At 41.1% G+C, this 24,792-nt stretch overlaps 1 protein-coding gene across 4 annotated transcripts in view; it reads left to right on the top strand.

Annotated features, from left to right (window-relative positions):
* The window catches only part of NCALD (neurocalcin delta), a 415,625-nt gene that overhangs the window by 211,549 nt on the left and 179,284 nt on the right, over positions 1 to 24,792 (top strand). For all 4 annotated transcript variants that reach the window (XM_067017419.1, XM_067017418.1, XM_059042984.2 and 1 more), the window contains one exon: positions 13,002 to 13,053. The gene's annotated coding sequence lies outside the window, so the exon portion shown is untranslated. The remainder of the gene's footprint in view (positions 1 to 13,001; positions 13,054 to 24,792) is intronic.

Here is a 24,792-nt window from a genome sequence, read left to right as displayed (position 1 = left end):
GTCTGTTGACAGATGAATGGGTAAAGAATATATAACAATACCTATATATATATATATATATATATATATATATATATATATATTCCAGTAAATATATATATATATAAAACAGAATATTACTCAGCCATAAAAAAGCATGAAATAATGCCATTTGCAGCAACATGGATGGACCTAGAGATTATCATACTAAGTGAAGTAAGTCAGAGAAAGACAAATATCATGATATCACTTATACGTGGAATCTAAAATATGATACAAATGAACTTATTTACAAAACAGAAATAGATTTACAGACATACAAAACAAACTTATGTTTACCAAAGGGGAAAGGGGGAGAGAGGGAGGGATAAATTAGGGGTTTGAGATGAACAGGTATACACTACTATATATAAAAGAGATAAACAACAAGAACCTACTATATAGCACAGGGAACTATATTCAGTATCTTGTTAATCTATAATGTAAGTTATAATGAAGAAGAATCTGAAAAAAATATATATATAATATGCATATATAACTGAATCACTTTGCTGTACGTCTGAAACTAACACAACATGTAAATCAACTCTACTTCAATAAAAAATTAATTTTAAAAAGAATTTAATTATTTGACTTTCAGAAGTGAATACAAGGATGATCCAGCCCTTAGTAAGGCCAGACAGTCACTGGTGAGCACAGGTAATGACCAGGGATCTGTGGGGTCATGTGCCTGTGCTCAGCACAAGGTGAAGGTCTGACCTCAGCTTCAGGCTTGAGGATACACTGTAGGTCATAATCATTATTTAGACTTTTTCAGGATGCAATTACTTGTTGCATGTTTCTATTGCCACTTGCAAATTTAACCATTATTTCTTTGCTTGTTCAGCAAAGAAATTACTATCAGGAAATGATTAGAAATGACAGCACTGAGTTGGATCATGCTCTTTGCCTGCCCGTCCTGATGGTACAATGTTGATCTTTTCTTCATAAGATTATCCAAATATGTGTAACCAGAAAGCTACCAAAACCTTTTGTTAAGGTCCCCAGTGACCTCCATCCTGCAAACTGGAATGATTAGTTCTCAGTGTTCATTGTACTGGGCTTATTGACAGCGTTTGACACCATGAATATTTTAATCACTTGTTTTCTGTTGTGGATTTTAAGCTCTTCACTTTTATACTAGATCCATCAACATCTTATCTGGCCACTTGGGTTGCATGAAAAGAACATTTTAACATCCTCCTTAAACTCAATTTTCCATTTTGTGTTTCTTGCTGTTAAGTTATGCTATTATGTAAATGTAAATATAATTCTGTCCCCTTAGGTCAGTCCTTAGGAAATTTTTGTTAAATTTGAAAGTGACTGTGGAAATTGGGTTTTAAAAATATTCCTCTGTCTTCTACTTTATCATTGTGTCTTAATTCTTCAGAACTAAGAACCTACTTAGTAACCCTCACCACTGGTTTGTGTGTATTTAGCTTGTGTATGATTTACAAAACCGTGCCTCGTTAAAACTAGTCTGCATTCCAGACATCTCATCAATTAAGATGAGCTTTCCTTCTTTATTTTTTTACCTTGTAGTTTTCATAATATTTTGTTTAATTATTAATTTTTCCCCTTTGATGAAGAATGTACTTCTTCGTCTTAAACTTCGTAACTTATTCCCACTTATTTCTCTAGTTCATCTGCTTCCAGATCTCCTTATTTCTTCTTGGGATCTTTAATTTGAGACTTCTTTGATAATTTTTTTAATATGTAGTCTCATACTTTTAAACCGTTTTTCTTCTCCCTAGCCAGCTTGCGCCACTGCTCTTGTGGTGATATTTCCACTTATTTTAGCTTTGCCTTAGTCTGAGGAGGATGGTCCAAGTTGATTCTTATCTTCTCATTGTGTATTTAAATCTTACCTGTTCTTTTTAGTGCCAGCTTATGAAGCCTATTTTGGTCTCCACAGTTTAACAACTTGACGAGTAGGCATGATTCTCATTCCTGTCTCAACCAAGAAACTGGAAAGGGCAGACTGAACATGGTGCATCTATTTCTACTTCGTTACTTCCGTTTACGTGAAAGCCCCTTGCAATCTGGTGTTTACTCGCATCATCCAGTGAATCCGCTCTGTGAAAATTCCCTCATGGCTTCCTCTGGTCCTTTTAGCAGTTATTTCCTCACCTCCTGCCTACCTGAAGCTCTCTACCCTCATTGATTTTTTTTCCCCCAGACCTCCCTCCTGCTTCTCTTTTTCTTTTTGGACTAATTGGTGGGCTTCTTTTCCTTTGCCTTCTCTAATCCTTCCTCCTCTCTGGGGCTCTGTCCTTGCTCCTGTTGTTGTTTTTTTTCTTCCTGGGGAAACTCATCTACTCATATTCATTTAACTACCTCCACTATTTTGTGCTGTTTCTTCTGCCTTGAATGTTCCCCTCTCTCTCCCTGTTCTTTTCATCCTTCAAAACTGCTCTTAGTTATTCCTTCCTCCAGTAGGGTTTTCTTCAGTCCATAAATTGGACCAACTGTCCCCTCCACCGCCCGTAACACTTGGGGATGCCATTATCATACCACAAATTACATTATAATGAAATTATCTGTGATCTCCTTGAGGGTAGGAACTATATTTGTATCCTTGTGCCTAATAACAGAACTCAAGAGCTTCCTTTGAGGCTTGCTTTTCTCTAAATGAGACATAATCTTTTTCATCAGCTATCTGAGATTGCATTTCAGCTCAAGAAAAATTTGTAAAAATTATACTCCAGATCACATTTTCTTTTGTTAATTTTCTGTGGATCTCTGATAGGGTATCATTTGCAAACTAAACCCCCTTTCCACTTCCTAGTTCTACCAAGGCCGCTATCATATATTTATGTGGCATAGCTGTGGTTTGACTTCAAACATCACCCATATGCCAATGACTCCTAAATCCTTTTTTGTAGCCCCTACTGCTGTCCTAATCTGATTGTTTCTGTACATCTTACCCCTTGTATGCAAGTGTTTCTTGTCCTCATGGTACAGGGTTCCTAGTGCTGTGAGGTCTCCAACACCCAGGACACGTCATTCAGGGTTGATGAGGAGGAAACTACTCTCTAATTTCTCATTTGGATGTAGTGTGTAGGTTTAGGGAGGGGAGCAAAGGGGTATTGGTTAGGTCAGCATAGAAATGAAGTAGCAGAATGAAAAGGTGGCTGTATCAGTTTCCTATGGCTACTGTAACAAAACACCACAAACTTAGAGACTCAAAGCAACACAAATTTATTCTTTCATAGTTCTGGAGGTCAGAAGTCTGAAATCAGTTCTGTGGGCTAAAGTCAAAGTGTCAGCAGGGCTGGTTCCTTCTGGAGGCTCTGTCTGAGGGGAGAATCCATTTCCTTGCCGTTTTCAGCTTCTAGAGGCTGTTGGAATTCCTTGGCTCCTGACTGTGTCACTCCAACCTCTTCTTTCACTGCCTTCTCCCTTGACTGTGACCCTCCTGCCTCCCTCTCATAAGGACCCTTGTAATTACACTGGCCCTATCTGAATGATGCAGGATAATCCCCCCATCTCAAGATCCTTAGTTTAATCATATCGGCAATGTCCCTTTTGCCATATTAGATAACACCTACAGGTGCTGGGGATTAGGACATATTTGAGGGGCCATGATTCAGCCTACAGCAGTGGTCCAGGGTCAGGGTGGAGATACAGACAAAAGTCTCTCCACTTCTAGTGGAAGGAGATCCAGAATCATTGATTTTTAGCAGGTGTGAGGGTCAAGGGGTGTGTGTGTGTGTATGTGTGTGTGTGAGATGGAAGAAACACTGTTGCTATTAATGCTGTTTCTAGGTAATAGAAAATTAACAATGCCAAGGGGAAAAATTCTAGATTTGTTTGTGTAAAAGTAAACCTTAGAGTCATTTATATGAACTGCCTCTGATTTATGCCTAAATATCTGACAGCAAAATAATATTTTCTATCTAATTAATTTGTCAGATTTTCATTTAAGTTTTGTTTTATTACAGTATGTTCAGGTGTCTGCTTCCCACCTGAACAAAGTAGGAAGTGTTGTCAGTAGCTCTGATGAGCTCTCCTCTTAATGGGACTTTGAGCCTGGGCTTCAGCACTCAGAGTAGAGGAAGAGGGAGATGTTTATAGCGTGCTTGTTTCTCTTGCATCCCGTTTTCTTTAAAAGGCGGTGTAGTTAAGGGAAATGACTGGTTAATGAAAAAATGTGGGAAGAAATTCCTTCATTTGAGAAGCTTGATAGCCATATAAAATGCATGTACATAGAAGCAGAAGGTCTGCTAACAAGGCATATGGAATTAAGGGGATCATTGGAAGATGTCTTAGTTTGATTTCCCCGCCAGAAGCAAATTTTGAGGCAGGCATTTGAGTAGGCAATAGGGATGTGATTACTTTAGACTGTCTCTGGGAGTTGTGTAAGGAGGACAGCTGGGCATTTATCCATCCAGTCTCACTCTCCCCTGGCTGAGAACCATCCCGGAGCTTTTGTCCCCTTTGCTTCTTGGCTGCACCTGCGGACTGTAGGGCCCCAGCACTGGGGAAGGACTGGAGGCAGAAAGTCAGAAGATACCTAGGAGAGCACTGCCAGCCCCATAGGAGTCTGCACCCCCTCCACCAGTCCTCCAGTTGCAGCAGAAAGCAGAGGGGCAGGCAGGATGTGACGCAGGGTGCCAAAGGAAAGACCTCTACTCTAGCCTATGATGGCATCTGTCTATCAAGAAAAAGATGCTGAGTGTTCCTGATAGAACAGGCTTGGCATACCTATTAATATAGCTGTCACCACTCAAAGCCTCTGTTCCCTCATGTGTGAAATACGAACAATGATTCCTCCTTTTTAGGACTGTTATGTGAAATAAGAGAGATAATGTATGTGACATGCTCTGCATGGGACCGGCCTGTACCCACAAATGAGAGGAGCTGTGCTAAAAAGAAAAAAGAGACAGCAAAAACCAACCAAACAAAAACAGAAGAAAGAGAAAGGAAAGAAAGAGGAAGAAAAGAAAGATTATTAATTGTCATGTGAGACATCTGTTAGGACATACAGTCACGCATGTTCCTATTTCTTGCCAAATAATGTTTGTGACTGTTTCACAGCTCAGGACACAGAGTCACACACGTTTCACTTGAGTCCCCGGCCCTGAGTTCTTTCTGCTCCCCGACTCCACTTTCCATTTTTCTGGCAGAGTTTCTGACTTCAGATGCACACAGGGTGCTTTAGGACCGGCAGCATGACCCAGCCAGCCTTGTGGACAAGGGCCCAGCCCGGCTCTAAGGGAGGAGTTCTGGCTTCTTACCCAGACCTCAGATAACAGAGATGCTCTAGGTCATCGACCAGGTTCTCATGTAAAGTCCAAATCACCACTGGGTAGTAAATGCCCTTTTCGCCTTGGGGGTGGACATTCGCTTGTTCACTGATCCTTGGAATACAGATAGTACTGAATCTCCCTTGGGCCGGCTGACCCCAAGATCCATAAGGAAAGTTGGTGGAATGGTCCAGGCTGATTTCAGGCTCAGTGATGCCAGAAACACTGATGCTGGGGGCACAACCTGCTCCTGATTATATGACACTGATAAGGAGCTTCCAGTTCAGAAGGCCAAGTCACTGGCAAAGCCTGCAAAAAAGGAGTTGTACAAGCTTTGCAGTAGAAGCAAATAGAGGCTGCCAGACCAGCCGTGTCACCACTTCCGTGAAATAGGAAAAGTTGAAGCCATGGCCAGAGCACTTGATGTCCTGGCTGCAGAGGGACACACCCATGCCCCACACATGCACACGGGTGCTGATGAAGGAAGATTTGGACGCAGCTGTTTTCATGACTATCTCAGAGAGAAGATGTAGAGCCAAGACTCCATAAAACTCCAGTGGGATCCACGTTGCTAATCGTCTTGCTGCACAGCCTCCCTTGTGTGCCTTGTGGGAGGTGGCACGTTTTGATGAGTCTGGATCAGGAGACCTGAGCTCTCCTGATTGATTAAAGCAGGAGCATGGACTCTTTTCTGCTTCCTGTTTGTGGTGATATGAGAGGAAGAGGGCCCTCTGATCACGGGAATAGGGCGGACATGGAGGAGGGAAAGGCACAGCATCTACCCTGAGCTCGCGGATGCTTAAGGCACCCTAGTCTTGGGTTTCCTTGGTCACGTATTTTTGTAAGATTTTCAAAGGAGATTTTGACTACAGTTGGTTAAGAGCACTGTCTCTTTCCACTGTGATTGCCTTTACCCTCACGGGGAGAGGTGTTGGCATAGCCCAGAGGCATTTTTGGGATCAGTCAGGGGAAGCTGAGTTGGGGACATATTTTATATGGGCTTAATAAGAGATATTTATGTGATTTTACAGTCACTTCCATATATACATGTATCTGGTAGTTAATTACTAAACATATATTATTATGGTAAGCTATTTTTCAGTTATTAAAATTTGTAATTTCTATAATATACTTTTTTCATTCTAAAAAATATCCCCATTTATATTTAATTTTGTTTTATAATTTGTATTTATTTTTAAAGGGCTGCTAATTGTATAAGCTCAGACACCACAAACCTGGATCTGCCCTCCTACGCCCCCTCTACCAAGGAAACACCCCTCCCTCCCTTGCTCCCTCCTTCCCTTCTTTCCCATCTTCCGTCCTTTGCCCCTCCACCTCCTCCTCCTCCTTTTTCTTTTAGAGGCTATGGCCTTACAATATTTACCTGACTTTCTGATTTCTTGCTCCTATTTCACTTTCTCATAGAATCGAGGGGGAAACGTTTCCTATATATAATAGATTAAATAAGATTTTAAAGAATGGTTTGACAACCCAACCACCTTGTAAAATGCTGTTCCCATAAAAGAGTGTGCCCTATGTTATAAACTGCCAACTCAGAAGGACCTTCTGGATGATCCGTGTCCTACACAGTCTGGCCCGTGCTCTCTGTTCTGGCTCATTCCCTACCCTCCTCTGAGGACACCCTGCAGGCCTGCCCTTTGAAGTCAGGCCCCCAGGCCACATTATCTTCCACAGCCCTTTGTTTCTGCATTTAATATTCCTTGCTTGGCTTCTCTTTATTCTTCTTTTGCTAAGAATGCTAACAAACAAAGTTGTCAGGTTTCTTAATCCCAAGAAGTAAGTAACAAATAGCATGTTACTATCCAGGGAAAAGTTTCAAGAGGCGGTCACACTGAAAACTGCAAGAAATAAAAGTCTCTAAAGTGAATAAAGAGACAGGAAAAAAATGAAACGCAGAAAAGTAAAATAATAATACAGTGTTCTGAGTCTGTAATATAGGCCCATTTCTTTTAGGAACAAACAGGTGTTTACATCTCAAAGTGCATGAGGGCAGCAACACGGAATCAATCATATTCATGTGATTAACATGGGCATTTGGTATACAAAGTACAGAAAGTGTGAAAAATTTTCATCCAACAAGGTATTTATTATTTTTTTTATTTATTTTTTTATATTTTGGGGTACGCGGGCCTCTCACTGCTGTGGCCTCTCCCGTTGCGGAGCACAGGCTCCGGACGCGCAGACTCAGCGGCCATGGCTCACGGGCCCAGCCGCTCCGCGGCATGTGGGATCTTCCCGGACCGGGGCACGAACCCGTGTCCCCTGTGTCGGCAGGCGGACTCTCAACCACTGCGCCACCAGGGAAGCCCGAGGTATATATTTTAAAGTTTTTTTTTTTTACCGAATTTCTGTGGTGCAGGAGGCTTACATAATTCTTCAGTAATGTTGATCAAACAACATGGTATTTTATTAAATTGAATCTGGGGGAAATGTGGCATGATGGTTATGACTGAGATTTGATGTCAGAGAAGCCTGGTCATAAGTTCTGGTTCTTCCACCTAATTAGCTATGGACCCCTCTGAGCTTCATTTTCCCTGTGTAAAATGCGGGTCATCGTCTCTACCTCGTAAGATCTTGGAGAGATTGTCCATTTCTTAATTCGTATCTGCTAAGGATTCATAGAACAGTTGCCGTGTGAAGCTTTTTGCAGGATCATTTTCCAGTCGGTTCCTGGCTCATTCAATTTGCAGCCCAGCGTTGCAAGAATATAGCTCTTTGTCGGCTGCTTCGGCATTAATAGACACGAAAATATTTGTTAAAATATTTTCCTTGTTTTTTTAGGTTTGTTTTCTTTGATGTGTTTTCTTATGGGAATAATGGGAGAATAAGTTGCACTCAGAGTAAAATCCAAACTCGCTTTGGGCCCTGCCTACACCTCAGTCAGCTCACCTCTGAGCTAAGCTCAGACACTTTACTTAACGTCTGTAAACGTCAGTGTCCTCATTTTTAAAGTGGGAATGGGCACTCATAGAGATGGTTCTGTTGATTAAATGGGATAACTCCTGTAGAGAGCTTAGCTTAGCACCTGCACATGGTCAGTGTTCGAGGAAAATTCTTTCCTGAGAGTCCCTGTAAACCACATTGATCTTTAATCAGACCCTGTGGTCATAGAGAGCTTTGGATGTGACCAACAGAAATAAATGAAGATTACTGACTGGAGCCTGAAAAAAATAGCTTATAGAACTCAGGGAAGAGCTGACTGAGGGAAGAGGCCTTGGGTAATGTGGAACCAGGGCCATTGAGGGTCTTCAAAGCAAGAACGAGTGAGTAAACCACCCTGTGAGGTGCTGCGCTGCTGACCGCACAGCCTCTTGTCTTGTCGCCTCTGAATGCCCACGAGGGAGGCTCAGACGGCCCAGCTTGGGTGTGGGCCCTCCCCCGCGGTAAGAAGAGTGAAGTCTGGGGTTGGCTGCCCCACCAAAGCCATGAGGACAGGACACTGGACAGACAAAACTGCCTATTGTTCTCCACAGACCTGTCGCTGGGTGTTTCTGAAGACCTGCTAAGCCAATTTCTCTCAACTGACTTCTCAACTTCCTCTTTGTCAAAATTTAATTGCTTTTTATAAGAACTCAACCTCATTTCCTCCCATCTTTTTAGACAGTCATTCCTTTTTCTGAGTAACTTCTACGATGTTTATTCACTCATACATTCACTTAGTAGACAAATATTTACTGAGCACCTACTAGGTGTCAGTTTCTCTTCTGGGGGCTGGTTTACCTCAGTGAACCCAAGAAATCAAGGACATACCTGAGTTGGGGGGGGCAGACGACCAAACAGAAACAGATAAATAGATGACGTCAAGTGGCAGCAGGGCTAATGACCGATCACTAATGAGAACAGCCTTAAGACAGGGAGAGGAAGGAGGGGGGAGTGTGTGGAGGTGTTGCTCAGATTGGTTATCCATGTTTGTATGAGTCTGTCATTCAACTGCTCCCATTTTGATTAGTTTATTGGCTTATTTGTCTCTCATAAGCGACTAGCTGGCTTGCCCTGTCTAGCAGCGAGCCCCTTAGGGGTGAGGTCATGTCATTCATTTCTAGGACTAGCCCCTGCCTCACTGTGGATGCTAAATTAGTGCTTGTTGAATGAATGGATAAACACTCACCCCTTATGTGTGGCTATCGGATGACTGTATTTTTCTGCTTGTGAGCCAGCCAGCCTTTCTCCCAAGAGGGACATTGCAGGTGGCCTGGAATTCCTGCGCTCGTCAGTTCTCTGTTGTTGACTGACCAGTTAGCTGAATAAGACATTTCTTTAACCCCCTATTTAGTGGATCTCTCTTCTCTGGAATCGGGTTGGTTTCTTTGTGCTATTATTGTTTCTGTCCTCTCATAACTTGCTTTTTGAATTTACGACCAGGTCTGAGAAAGAAATGAGAAAAATATCTATTCCTCACAACTTGAGCCCCAAAGTCACGGCACCAGAATGAACTGTGGCATCTGAAGGAAGCTCAGGAGAGCACCTGGCCCAAGTGAGGTTGTGCCTTGAGAAACAGGGGCAGCAGCAAAGGTCCTCTGAGGGCAGCTGGACTCCTATTAAATCTGCTCCCTCCATACTTAACGTCCATGTTTCCTGAAGTGGAAAGTACTAAATTAATCCTCATTTCAGTACTCAGTCTAAAAGTAGAAAACAAGACAATGAAGTGCTTTAAAATATTTTTATTACACATCTGTGTAAAGTAGAGCCAGTGTTGATTGCATGATGTTCAGACGTGGCCTCCACCCTAGCAGGATTCATGGCTTTTTACTTCAGACCAGTGAATGGACTGCCACTGACACAGCTCTCTGGTTGTGATGGTAGCTGGGTTTATAAATGGCCAGCTGTGCTGTGAATATATTTAGCTTGTGCTAAGTGCCCCTGAGAGGATGAATATCATCTGTTTCCAGTTGAATTGTGTTTTGGAGCACGTTACATTTTTTTCTAAATGAATAAATATTAAGCCTCTTTCACTTCCAGAAGAAAGTTAGGGTGAGATGCTGAAATTCAAATTACTAGACTTATTAAATCAAATTAAAATGAAATGTAAAAAGCCATTTGATTCTATTTATAAGTACTTGTCAGAATATACTGCTCAGTGAAAATGCCATGTTTTGGGTAAAAAATTAGATACCAAGACTAAGACCGGAAACTATTTCATTCAGTGTTAGCATGAATGGATGGTAAGGCTGACTGATCAGGTAGTTAGAAATAATGGTTAAATGGTGTTGGTAATTGTACAATATCTTCATATAACATTTAAAACCTTTTAAAGCAGTTTTTATCCAAATGTTTTCAGACTTTCGTATCATAGACCTTGAAGTTTGTGTATGCAAACCAAAATATATACGGTGACTATTTTAAGCACTATCACCATTTAAAAAGGATTCACTTCAGCCTTCTGAAAAAGCTAATTTGGCTGGCCATATTCATTTGTTCATAAACAATAAACTTCCTGATAGAGATCTTAAAGGAAAAGTAAGAACCAACTTGAAATGGATGTCAAAAGGGATTTTAGAGTGATTACATACATTCTCGGAGTATAGAGATCTAGTGATGGTAAGTGACTGCTCCACAGTTAGCCCCCTGCTAACTAACGGCCACACTGGGGTTAGACCCCAGGATTCCTGACTTCCACACTTGTGTTCTCTCTACCTTATCCCCTTGTCTCCCTGACATGATCGTTTGAATTAGCAAGCTATGCGTGTAGTCTACAAAATTTCTCTTTTGTATCTGTTTCAATGAAAACAGCTGTTATATAAACAATGCATAGATACCCTGTGGATTATTTACACCTGCTTTCCCATGTGTCCTTGCCCCTCCCATCCCACCTCCATCATTTTCTTATAAATCTCTGAGGAAAAAATAGGTAAGATAGGCTGTTTCAGTGTGCCTCTGTGAGCAAATCAATGAGACTTGTCCAGTGGCATAGAGAATAGACAGAGCTTTGATACCTCTCTGGTGGTGTACTCTTCTCCTGGTCTCACCCAGCTGACTTGGATGCCAGCAACAGGCTTGGTTTTTAATGGCCTGTCCACTCTGACACTAAAGAAAGCTTTTGGGGCCCTATGTCTGGTCAGCTCTGGTAAACTGCTTATTTATTCACCTTGCCACTTTAACTCAGCATCTGTGTTTTGTTGTGTTTTCAGTAAAATCTGAAGCTCTGAAACAGAGTTAACTATATGTATTTTAAAATGTAATAAAACACTGTGAATTCATTTGACTTAGTTCCACATCTTAACAGTGAAAAAGCCTAAAATATCACTTTTCAAATTGTAATGCACTTATATGTTAACAAAGTAACTATGAGATAAAGGAAAATATACAAAAACCATTTCACAGATTTTTTGTTTTAGTTAAAAAAAATCATGCTTGGAAAGATTACATTATATTAAGCCAAAATATCTTTTAAATATCTATATTATTAAAATGTACCGATTATTGTAGTAAGAAAAAACTAAGAATCTGTCTTACATCAGAATTCTTACAGTGCCAGAACTAAAAATAGCATAATAACTATTATTTGTGGTACATCCAGAGGTTCAGTATTGCCTGAGGGTCCTTACCACTGAAATATATCGCCTCTAACTATGTTCAAAGGGACAAATCTCTTAACTCTTTGGTAAAGTTCCTAGTTCTGCTTTAACTGTATTCAGTTCCCTGTTAAATGCTTGGAGGAATATGAGTCCTTGGTTTATTGACTGAGATGCATTTTGCAATGATTAGTACATCATCAAATACACAGAAATGGGTGGAATATTATTTTCTCCTAACATGTCAGTTGGAACATATTTTCTTCTCGAATTACTCCAGTTGATTCTTTTTAATAAAAAGGAGGATTTTTAGAAACCCCCAAATTGTGCATTTCTTGGTATTTATTCCTAATACAAGTAACACTCTGATATTTAAGAATTAAATGATATGAGTTGGGAATTTTTTGTTTTTTTTACAGATCTCCCACGAGGGCTTTGACCCTGTTGATAGTTTTGAAACTGTAGTAGGTAGACTAATTAGATTGTCTAAAAACTAGTGTTCCCAGAGTTCTAAAATACACTTTTTCTCAAAGAGAGATTATAAATGCGAGAAACACAGTCTGAGAGACAGCCCCCTCCCCGTGTCCATTGGTGATGGGATTCAGCAGACCACACCCCCTTCCTCCAAGCCTTCTCAGTCAGACACACTGAGCCGCCCTCCTCACAGGCTCTCTCCCAAACAGCCTCCTCCTGGGCTAACAGCTTTGATCATTCGTTTCTTCTGAACTATGAATCTAACCAATACATTAATCTCACTTATTTGACCTATTTATCATGATTTCTTATTGTTACATTATGACACTGTGTCTGCTAATTCTTTTTGGAATGTACCTAAACTTTGGTACATCTAAAAGGAGGCTCATTTGGTGCTTGTTCTGAAGTGCAAAATGAAGGCCCATGTTCCTGACTGTCCCTTCCCTTGGATCTGTATTCTCTTCCAAGGAGTTTACAAATATCAACAAGAGGTCAATGCCCGACTCTCCATTTCTGCCTCTGATGCCTTTTCTAGGCAAGTCCTTTCTGGAGAGTTCTACCTCTACCCCACTTGCACTCCCTTCCCCAAAAGGGTTATTGATAACTCAGGCCAAGTCCTGGGATGCCTCGCAGAGCTCTGCCACTTAATATGTGGGGATAAATGACCTTTAAAAAATCCTTTAAGAGTTTTTCATTCAACATATCTATTTTGCCTGTTTTCTTTTAGATCATCTCAGCTTTGGTCCCTTGGAACCACACCCACTAGCGACAGTCTTAAAGTAAGTATACATTTAAAATTTTCTTTCAGTCGCTGTAAATGGAAATCTCAGTTTTGTTCAGTGGTTTTCACCAGAGACAGTTTCATTCAAATATTTTATCAGTGAATAGTAGTATAATAAATGGGAGTTCGGGGGCTTCCCTGGTGGCACAGTGGTTAAGAATCCACCTGCCAATGCAGGGGACACGGGTTCGAGCCCTGGTCCGGGAAGATCCTACACGCCGCGGAGCAACTGAGCCCGCACGCAGCAGCGAAAACCCAAGGCAGCCAAAAATAAATAAATAAATAAATGTATGGGGAAAAAAAGGGAGTTTCATACACAGGAAAGATAATAAACCCTCTCTTTAAAATTTGTGAAAAGGATAGTGGATAGAGATTAAATAAATAAGGCACTGCTTAGCACTCTTGAATAGTGCCCGTGGCATAATAAAGTATATCTGCAGCCACCTAGTGGAGTGTTTTTTATGTACCATCTTCATCCCAGGCAGCTGCCAGAGTCCTCTCAAGGGGCACATTACAACAGCTTCTTCTTCCATTTTAAATTGGACCATAGTCCAAGAAGTATCTCAAATGGCATTAAGCACCAATTAACATCTAGCAGAGAGTTTAGCACCTAATGGGCACATAACAGAAATTTGTTGGAGAATGAATGGGTGGATTAATTAATTCATCAATTTTATGCTCTTTGAGGTCCTCACTAGTGTGAGGCAATGTGGTGCACTGGTTAGTGCCCCAAATCTGGAGCCAGATGCTTGGGTTCAGGTCCTGGCTCTGCCACTTACTAGCATCATGACTTTGATCACAGGTCCAAACCTTTCAGTGCCTGGGGTTTTCCATCCACAAAATGGGGCTAATAAAACTACCTCTCTTGTTGTTGTTGTTGTTATGAGGTTATTACAAGAATTAGATGAGTGAATATTTACAAAATGCTTAAAATAATGCCTGGCATGTGGTAATCTCTATAAAATGTTGGTTGAACAATGTAAAATATACTAAACATATAGGGATATTTTGAGATTCCAGATTTAGAGATTGAAAAAGTGGTTTAGCCTAGAAGCAATAATGCTCCAGTAGCAATAAATATATCTACCACTCAAATCTTGGTTTCAATATTATTTCCCAATAAAAAGAACCAGAGAAACGGCTGATTGAGGACTGGGGCAAGAAATATGCAAAATGAGCCTGGAGTATCTTATAGTGCCAGAAAATAAGGAAGTACTAAAAGAAAAAAGGTAAAACAAAAACAAAATCTTGTAACGATGACTGTGACACAATGTATGTTGAAAGGATATAGGAGCCAACTAAAAGTTCTCCCAGTGGCCAAAATTGGAGGAATCTGAACCACAAGATAAATAACTAGTATTGAGGTATAACCCAAATCTGATAACTATCTCTTCTGATATAAATAAATGATTGGATAAATATATGAGGAAAATAGACAAATCTCTTATGCAGAAGAATTCCAAATAATGTATGTAGATACTCTGCCTTATGGGAGGTAAAGCATAACTCCAGATGGGGCTGCACAGAGTTTCTGTCTTCCAAAGAGCCCAGTATGGAAAGGGGGTGAGATTTCTTTTTTAAAAAGAGTAACTTACAATAGAGAAACCTGACAAACACTACCTCAAGCCAGGTAGTCAAGGTTAACATTAACAGAGATATGCCGTATTGATAGTAGGTATCCTTCACATCATGTGAGATGAGAATGGCGTTTGACCTCTGTGATCTTCCTCCCAAAACATATTACCCCAGTCTAATCATGAGAAAAACATGAGAGAAATGTCAATAGAGGCGCATCCTACAAAACACCTGAATAGTCCTCCTCAAAACTGCCAAGGTCATCAAAAACAAAGAAAGTCTGAGAAACTGTCACAACCAAGGGAAGCCTAAGGCAACTGGCCAGCTAACTGTAAGGTGGTATTTTGGATGGGATCCTAGAACAGATAAAGAACATTAGGTAGAGGCTAAGGAAATGTGAATAAAGTATGGAGTTTAGTTCATAAACATGTATCAATATTTGCTCACTAATTGTGAAAGATGTACCATCCTAATGTAAGATGTAATAACAGTGGAAACTGGGAGCGGGGTATACAAGAATTCTCTGTTCTAGCTTCACAATAATTCGGCAAATCTGAAACTTTCAAAACTAAAAACTTTATTCTAAAAAATAATGAAGTATGCACATTATAAAAAAAAAGTGGTTTGAAGGTATGCTCTCCAATTTTCAAGTGCCAAGATAATAGTTTTTTGAAAAATATTGAGTTCAACTAATTTATGTTTTGAGACTCATACATGGATAATTATATTCTGCATTAAAGTTTTGAATTGGACAGAGGTGTACACATCTATAAAGCTTTTTTTTTTTTTTATCTATAAAGCTGCTATCCTCAAATGGAGGAAGAAAATAGCACTGGCAACACAAACCTTTTTTGCAAGAATAATTGTTATTGGAGTTCGAAGTGGATTGTCAAATTTAACAGCATAACAAATTTAGTGGCGTAAAACAACATGTAACCATTATCCCGCAGTTTCTGTGGATTGGGAATCTGGGTGTATCTTACCTGGGTCCTCAGCTTAGGGTCTCATAAGGGTAAAATCAGGATGTTGGCTGGGTTGTGTTCCTTTTTGGAGCCCGATTTTTTTTTCTTCTAGGTTCATGTGGTTGTTGGTGGCATTCACTTGAGGTTGTAGGACTGAGGTCTCTTGTTTTCTTGCTGACTTGTCACCTGCGGTGCTCTCACCTCCCAGGTATCACTCAGGATTCCTTGCCATGTGGCTGATTGCTTCTCACAGGCCTTGTCACAACGTGGCAGCCGACTTCAAAGCCAGCAGGAGAATCTCTGACCCCAGTCTGCTAGGACGGCGACTTACATACTGTAACCTAATCAAGGGAGTGACTATCCCCTATGGCTTTGTAGTATTCTCTTGGCTTGGGAGCACGTCACAGGTTGTGCCTGCGCTCAAGGGGAGGGGATCATCCTAGGGCGTGACTCAATGGGCAGTCACGTTAGGGTGTGTCCACTACAACAGGAGAGTTTTGAAACCGACACAGGCAGCTGGGCATACAGGAGCAAACCAAATAAAAGGAGAACAAATCAGAAAGGCTTGCTTGTTGCCTTCAAGCAGACTACATGTAACTCGAGGTAACTAAATAAGTTTCATCCCACCCATCCACACACAGATACACAACATTATATTGAACTTGGATGAATATTTTTAAACTCTGAGGAGTATTTGAAGATGAAGGAGTCAGAGAAATATATTTGGAGATAGCTCATAAATACATCACTGTTTTCCTGATTAGGGTGTTGTTTTTTTCCTTTTCAGTGAAGAAATTTGCACAAAAACATGTTCTCAGTGGCAACAACATTTATGCACTCTCATTATAAAAGTCCAAATAATATGATCTCATTTTCAACATTTCGTAACTTAATTTTTTTCATTTTTGAGACTGTTTAGTTTTTTAATACTTAACGTTTTTACACTCTGCCTACTAATAATTATCAATAGGATGATACTATTTATAATTTTTACATTTTACATGATGCTTATAAATTTGTATATTTTAAATGTATTAAATATCCATTTTCACTGATTTCTTTTTATGGGTTCTGAATCCTTTTCTTATAAAATAGTAAATACAGAAATTCTGCTGTTGTCATTCTGCTCCAGTTTTGTAATCACCACCCAGATTTTCAGGAACACAATTTTTTTTTTTTCCTGATTGCTCCTTATGAGACCAAAATGTCCCAGAAATCCTGACATTTAGTCATTGGAACTGCATTTGCCAAGCTGCTGCTTGCATCTGGAAATAAAGCACAAGTACCCTTTGTTAGACCCTACGTCTGAATTGTGGGTTTGGATAATGTGTTCACTGTCTGTGCATCTCCATGGAGGTTAATACAAACCTATTAACAGATTGAACCAGAGACCTTTGCAGTTTGTCTCAGATATGCAGCCACCTTAAAGAAAACAGGCAACTTGTGGAAATGAAGCTCATTAGCAGCCAAGATGACATGAAAAGAAAATATGTATTGTAATAATTTAGTTAAGAAACTCAAAGGAGAAATGATTTCTTGTGGCTCCTCCTCCCTTACCCTTCATCCTTTTTTTAGTCTTTTTCTGCTCATTCACAACTAAGCCTTAGACTGCAGCTATCGGTTTTCTTATGCCAAGGGGTACAAAGGGTTGTTATTCAGAATGGTGAAAACATAATCACTTGTAGCTATTGGTAAAATAGCTCATGTAGCAAATAAAGGTCAAAGCTTGCTTGCTTCCTTCCTTCCTTCCGTGGAGATGTTTTCTTTGTAGGAATTAAATAAAGGGACCTTATTTTAAAAAAAAAAAAATACAAGATAGAGTAAATAGAAATAACCTTTCCTGCTTAGGAAGGAACTATTAAGTGAAAGCCCAGAAGAAGAGCATCTGTCTTTGGTCACAGCATAAAGCATTCTTATCGGAGCTGAATCCAGGGGAATGTCTTGGAATTTGCCAATGTTGTTGGCCTGTGGTGATCATCAGATCTCTTCCCCCTGGTTTTAGAGGGATTTAGTCTTGCCTAATGATTTCATCAGATTTATTCACCATGTACCTTAATATATAAATCTGTTATTTTCACCTATTACTGAAATTCTGGGTTTTTTAATGGTATGATTGGAGCAACCATTCGTTCTTTTTATCGAAAGACCTGAGTTTAATTTGAAGTAGTATATATTGTAAACAGTATCTCTGTACATTATATCTGTCTTCAGACTTTGTTTCTAGACCACCCTCACATCATTTTGCATCATGGTGATCAAATCTGAGCTGGATTTCCTTGTTTGGCAGGCAGTACCGAGGTAGCAATCTGCGGTCGTCACCTGAGTCTTCTTCTGGCGTAAGACAGGCATTCACCAACTCATTCAGCATATCTCTTTATTTGGTGCTGTCCTTGGGGTCCTGTGTCCCCACTGATGCCCACACCACATCCTCCCACACTGAGCTCTCCTTTTCCTGAGTTTCCTATCACACGTGTATTCTGTTCCTGGTCATTCCTGTCTTTGTCTCATTTACCCATTCTTTGCTAGGGATACTTTTTCTCCCCAAAGAGACTGTTAGTGCTTTGAGGGCAAGGATTCCACCTCTTGTCTTTTGCACCTTCACAAAGCCCAGGCTCCTCAGCACTTGATGACTACCTGTCACCATGCCCCATGCCTCCAACTCTTACACCTGATCAAAACAGTGTTTCCTCAGATCGAGGCTTATGTACGCTCCATTTAGCTCGCCCTGTGCTGGGGACCACAGAGGTGGGGTCAGCCAAGCAAAACGATCACTCCTGACTTTGGGACCTCTCATCGTCCTCTCAGGACCACTTTGCTATTCCCAGATCCCAGGCTCCTTTCTAGGCATCTCTCCTGTGACTCATTCTCTGAGGCCCTGATGTCATTGAGGTCTCAGCTGAGTATGGCACTACTAGGGCAGTCTTGTTCTAATAGAGAAATCCTGGAAACCAGAAAGACCTCAAGACCTAAAGTAATGTATCTCCAATGGTGAAATTCCAGACATTGTGATAAGCAACAGTGAAGATATTTTTAACCCATCCTTGTCTGGTCTCCCTTAAATAACACCACATAGGGAGAGTCCTACTCTGCTTGCTTACAGGTGTACCCTGCCTAGGAACTGTTAAAAGAATGGAAATGTTGATCTCTGTCCTTATAGTGTAAATAACCTATAGCAGGGCAGTTGGACCACATGTGCCTATGGAGCAGACCAGTGTACTGTTTAAGAGTCTTTCTGATCCCACAGTTCTGTCTTCTAATCTCAATTTTTCTACTTGTCAGCTTTGTAGGCTTGCACAAGTTTCTGAAATTTTCTGGGGATCATTTCCTTCATTTATAACACCACGATAACAAAGGCCAAGGATGCCATGAAAATTCAACAAGTGAATGTGTGGGCCGTTCTTGGCACATAGTAAATATGCATGACATGGGTGACCTCAATAATAATAACTAAAGCTAGGGAGGATTGTAAGTCCAAGCAAGGCAGTTTGGAGGTCTGAGGCTGAGAAGAGGTATGCAGAGCAAGGCGATGATGGAGGTAGAGGAGGATGGAGGATAGCTTCCTAGAAAGGACCTCCTCCCTTCATAGGAGAACATGAGTAGTGTCCAATATCTGTGCTTGCTTAGCCACCGGTACCTAATCCCCTGATCGGTTGGTCTGCAGAGGCATTTTTGGCCTGGAAGCAGTCTGCTAGGGAGTGGAAAAAGTCTGAGTGGAACCATGCACATTATCACTGTAGAGTAGAGGGATAAAGGTAGCTTCACCCCTTTTCATAACTGTTTACTTCTGAGTCTCTCTCCTCCATCGGACTGAGTGGTCCTCAAACCCAGGTTCTGACAGTTCATCCCTGTTATTCCCAGGCCACTGTCTAGAGCACATGCTCAGTGCTTAATTATTGGTAAAAAGATTGAAAGGACAGAAGATGCTGGAGTTTTGCTGCACTACATCTTCTTTTTGTGTGTGTGTGGAATGCGGACCTCTCACTGTTGTGGCCTCTCCCGTTGCGGAGCACAGGCTCCGGACGCACAGGCTCAGCGGCCATGGCTCACGGGCCCAGCCGCTCCGCGGCATGTGGGATCTTCCCGGACCGGGGCACGAACTCGCATCCTCTGCATTGGCAGGCGGACTCTCAACCACTGCGCCACCAGGGAAGCCCCGCACTACATCTTCTGACAACACAAGACTTAGTACAAGTATGAGAACATATTTTCCCTGCATTCAAGAACAAGATTCGGTCAAATGAAAGATGGAAATATTGTGGTTTGTGGTTCTTTCTCCAAAGCAACATTGTTTGTGGGGTCAGAGACCAAGAAAGATGTGACTTAAGAAAGTTGCAACAGCCTTTAAAATGCTGGTTGTGGTGCATGAAAGAAAAAGAACAAACAAAAACCTAAGCATATAAAACTGAAAGAGGGGAGTCCGTAAAATCAAGCTTGATGCTAAAAGGGATGAGTTGGCAGATTGGAATGGGTCACTGCAAATTCCAGCAGCCATCTAGCTTGTGATTTAACACTTCTCTGAGCTTTTGTTCCAGATATTTGAGGCTCAATTTATTCCCATCTTATCATCCTTGTCAAAAGCAACTTTTTTTTTTTTTTTTAAAGGCTGTATGTTTTCTTTCCATTCTTGTTTATACCTTACCATCCTGCTGTTTACAAGATTGGTCTCTCACACTCTGCCTGAGGTGTCTTCTATTTTTGTGTAGTTAAAATTGCCAGAGGATTCTTTCAGCAGCTTTATTTTGATGAATGGGGAAGCCATGCTGCCCTGTGGAATCCCAGCATGGTGTGGCAGCTCCCCCATTGAAAGAGGCACATAGCTGTATGAACATGTGACCAACTGTGAAACTTTGCACATTCAAGTACTTTAAACACTTGAAAAAGTGCCTGCTGTACATCTCATTACAGAGATATAATACCAGGTGTGACCTCGCATGTGGGTTGATGCCGCCCTGGAAGTTGTTTGGAGTAACATGAACTGTGATTTCTTTCCAAAGTGGAGCACGTGCCATTTTCTCCCTGGCGCTGGATTGGACGTGATATCCTAATGCCTCCTGTCCCTCTCCTCAGCTCCTGTATCCTGTCCTCACTTTGGTCTGATCCTTCTCTCCCATCTGAATGGTCTCCTCTGTGCCCTGTGTTTGGATGATGTTCCTTCTGATCACAGAATCTTGGTGGCACCTGTGACAAATGGGAACTGGAAGCTGGAAATTGCTCTTTTGCTTTCTTTTTTTTTTTAACTTTTTATTTTATAGCAAGTAAAGATAAAAATTGATTAACAATGTTGTGTGAGTTTCAGATGTACAACAAAGTGATTCAGTTATTCATGTACATGTATCTATTCTTTTTCAAGTTCTTTTCCCAATTAGGTTGTTATAGAATATTGAGCAGAGTTCCCTGTGCCATGCAATAGGTCTTGTTGGTTATCTGTTTTAAATATAGCAGTGTGTACATGTCAATCCCAAACTCCCTAAACATCCCTCCCCTCCTTCCCCCCTCCCCCCGCCGCCTTCCTGTAACCATAAGTTCATTCTCTAAGTCTGTGAGACTGTTTCTGTTTTGTAAATAAGTTCATTTGTATCACATTTTAAAAAAAGATTCTGTGTATAAGCAATATCATACAATGTTTCTCTTTCTCTGTCTGGCTTACTTCACTCAGTCTGACAGTCTCCAGGTCCATCCATGTTACTGCACATGGCATTATTTCATTCTTTTTAATGGCTGAGTAATAGTCCATTGTATATATGTACCACATCTTCAGAAAGATTGGGGGGTTTGAGCAGAAGTTGCATTAATGGATTACAATTGCTTTAATTACAATTACAGTGAATCCTAGCACCGAGAGGATGACCCTTGGCAAAGGGGTGAAGCAGGCCGAGGTTGGCCTTGTCCTTCTGAGCCCCTTCATGCCTCCATCCTTCCAGGGGTTCCTAACACTCCCTCTACTCCCTTAACCCCCTGTTTACCTCAGGTCTTCCTTATCAGGGTAGATAGCACTCAGTATTTCAGGATCCTTCCCTTATGTGCTAGTTTCCTTCTATCAGAATTTCTAGTCCCAGATATTAGTCCTTTGGGGAACTCTCTATGATATGAACCTGAGTGGTACTGGGTCAAACAGACCTATGCTGGGGGTGCTCCTCAACTCAACAGGCCTCAGATGGCCTAGGTTTATAATTCCAGTTTTGCCACTCCTTAGCTGGTGACGTTGGGCTATGTTACTTAACCTTTCTGAGTATGTCCTCACCCGTATAATAGAACTGATGCGTCCATGCTAGCATGTCTTACATATGAGACTTTTACCTCCAGGTTTATCATGAAGCTCAAATGAGATGAAGCACTGGAACGCTCTTTATACATGAGAGAGGTTCTGTGCAGATGTTAGGGAGAGAGGCAAAAAGGTGCCTTAACTATGTCCACAGTGTTAGCTTTTTGATAGGTAATGAGTTGTAGCAGGAAGCTTCCACCTGGCTTTAATATTTTCCATAATCCTGGTTTATTGAGCCTCCATTTCCTCATTCATACAAAAGAATATATACAAAATCTCATTGGCTTGTCATGAGCAATGATGGTTAGAAAGTCCCTTACCCTAGTGTCACTTGGGACTTAGTGTGTATTTTATAAAATGTTAGTTCCCTTTTCACCTTAACATGTCCCTCAAGAAGTGGCTCTAGACAGTCAGGTACAAGAGTTTCCACACGCTTCGAATCTATCTGTGTATGAGGCAGGTCCAGTAACCGAAATGGTATCAAAGCAGCCCAGAGGAATGATCTAGTCTAAAGATAACATTAAAAAGGTGTACATCATCCTCTGAAAGGCAGTGGGTGCTGATAATGCATCCATAGGGTGACATGGGGCTGGTTCTAAGGAATGGCGAGGGAGGTGAGTAGGGCACTCGCTTTGTCAAAAAATTAAAGAAGGCACCATAAAACTCTATAAGATAACGTTTAATGCAATATTTTTTAAAAAACATCAAAATTAATGCAAAAAAACCTATGATGGACAAAACATCAATTCAAAACAATGTTGACTTTCTAAAGTATTGCATTAATATATTTACTTTGATTACTGAGTTTTTTGGTGCCCCCCTTAAAATTTGTGCCCAAAGAGATTGAGCTCCTCACTCCATTGGCCTTGCCCTGCCCCCACCCTGGGATGGTGTCCACAGGGCTGGGGGGAAAGTCCCAGGGAGGGCTTCCAGTACCCACTCCTGATTTCCCCTCATCCACTTGGGGTCCTGAATTTGGTTTAATTATAACCTTGTGAAAAAAGAAAAGACCATGTCAAATGAAATTCTGGTATCCTTTCTAATTAAGTGACCACAATGAAAGATATAGTTTGGAAAGAAAATATGAAGCCAGTTGTTCACCAGAAGCTTGATTTAGGTTGGGTGTTGGCAAACAGTGACTCGCACACTGACTGCCTGTTTTTGTAGGTAAAGTTTTATTGGCACATAGGCCCGCTCATTTGTTTTTGTGTCATCTAGGCTGCCTTGTTGACACAACAGTAGAACTGAGTAGTTGCAGCAGAGACTATATGGTCTGCAAAGCTGAAAGTGTTTATTATCTAGCCTGTAGCAGACCCCTGATTTAGATTATCAAAGGACTTAGATTTTTTTAAAATAAATTTATTTATTTTGGGCTGTGTTGGGTCTTCATTGCTGCGCGTGGGCTTTTCTCTAGTTGTGGCGAGCGGGGTTCACTCTTCGTTGTGGTGTGAGGGCATCTGATTGCGGTGGCTTCTCTTGTTGCAGAGCATGGGCTCTAGGTGCACGGGCTTCGGTAGTTGTGGCAGGTGGTCTCAGTAGTTGTGGCTTGCGGGCTCTAGAGCACAGGCTCAGTAGTTGTGGCACACGGGGTTAGTTGCTCCGCAGCATGTGGGATCTTCCCGGACCAGGGATCAAATGCAATCCCCTGCATTGGCAGGCAGATTCTTAACCACTGTGCCACCAGGGAAGCCCAAAGCACTTAGATGTTTTTGAATCAGCATGTGGGGTTGGCTGCAGATTTACCTAACAGAATTCAAGGACATTTACAGAGGACATTAAAACTTTTCAAGTGTAAGAAATGGGGGAAATGGGGAAGACATCAGTTTAAAAAGTAAATCAAGAGAAGCAGCTGAGAGTGAGAGTGGGTGGGTCTCTGTCTGTCTCTGCCCCTGGGAGTCCCATCAGACTCCAGCTGTGACTTGACACGGCAGGATATGAGATGCTTTTGCAAGCTTAACATTGCACATATTTAACAGTAAGCAAGCAGTGGGTTTGTGAAAAAGTACATTCACTTTCATTATCATATAAGTGATTTGTAGATTTAATTCTTCATCCTGTTAATGTGGATAATTTAGAACTGACTTCACAAATTCAACAAGCATTTAGTGAGCATGTTGTGAGCATTAGCAGAAACTGCAAGAGTCACCCTCTCCTAAGTGTGAGCAAACTAATAGGAAGACCCCAACAATGTATTCTGCTGTGCTTTGAGTTTGAGATGCATAGAGGAGACCACAGGGAGGTAAGAGGAGAAAGGTCAACTCATGGATGGCCCTAAATCCTGGCTAGGGAGCTTAAACTTTCACCAGGAACCAATAGGAAGCTTCCTTGATCAAGAAAGTGGCATATCCATACTTGGCTTTAATTAGGATGTTAATTGAATGACAGCTTGTGGAGGGAGGGAGGGTGGATGAGAAGATAATGAAAGGTGATTTCAATACCCTGGATAGTCTGGTGGTTTGTAGTCATACAGAGATGACAAGGACTTCAAGTTAGCAGTATCCATGGAAATGGGAAGAGAGATCTAAGAATGCTGGTGAGGATAAAATCAACCGAGATTCAGCCACTTGACTAGCAAGGCTACTACATTTGGAGTTGAGGTGATTGGAAGACTGGAAAAGATATTACTGGAGATAGAGAAGCCAGGTAAGAGAAGTAGATTTGAGGGTCTAAAACAATAAGTTCAGTTTTATATACAATGAATTGAAGATGCTTTAAAATATCCAGGGTAAAACAGAGAAATGCATCAGAAGGAGAGAGAGAGGGAGGGAGGGGGGAGATGAGCATTAAAGAAGCAACTGTGGTAGAGTTGCCAGTAAAATACAGGATGCTTGGTTAAAACTAAATTTCAGATCAACAGAGAATAATGTTTTAGTATAAGAATGTCCCATGAAATATTTAGGACATATTTATACTAAAAATTTATTCATTGCTGATCTGA

This window comes from Kogia breviceps, chromosome 17 (assembly GCF_026419965.1).
Source record: "Kogia breviceps isolate mKogBre1 chromosome 17, mKogBre1 haplotype 1, whole genome shotgun sequence".
Lineage (NCBI taxonomy): Eukaryota > Metazoa > Chordata > Mammalia > Artiodactyla > Physeteridae > Kogia > Kogia breviceps.
The sequence above is the reverse complement of the archived record's forward strand: the minus strand, read 5'-3'. Positions and strand labels throughout refer to the sequence as shown.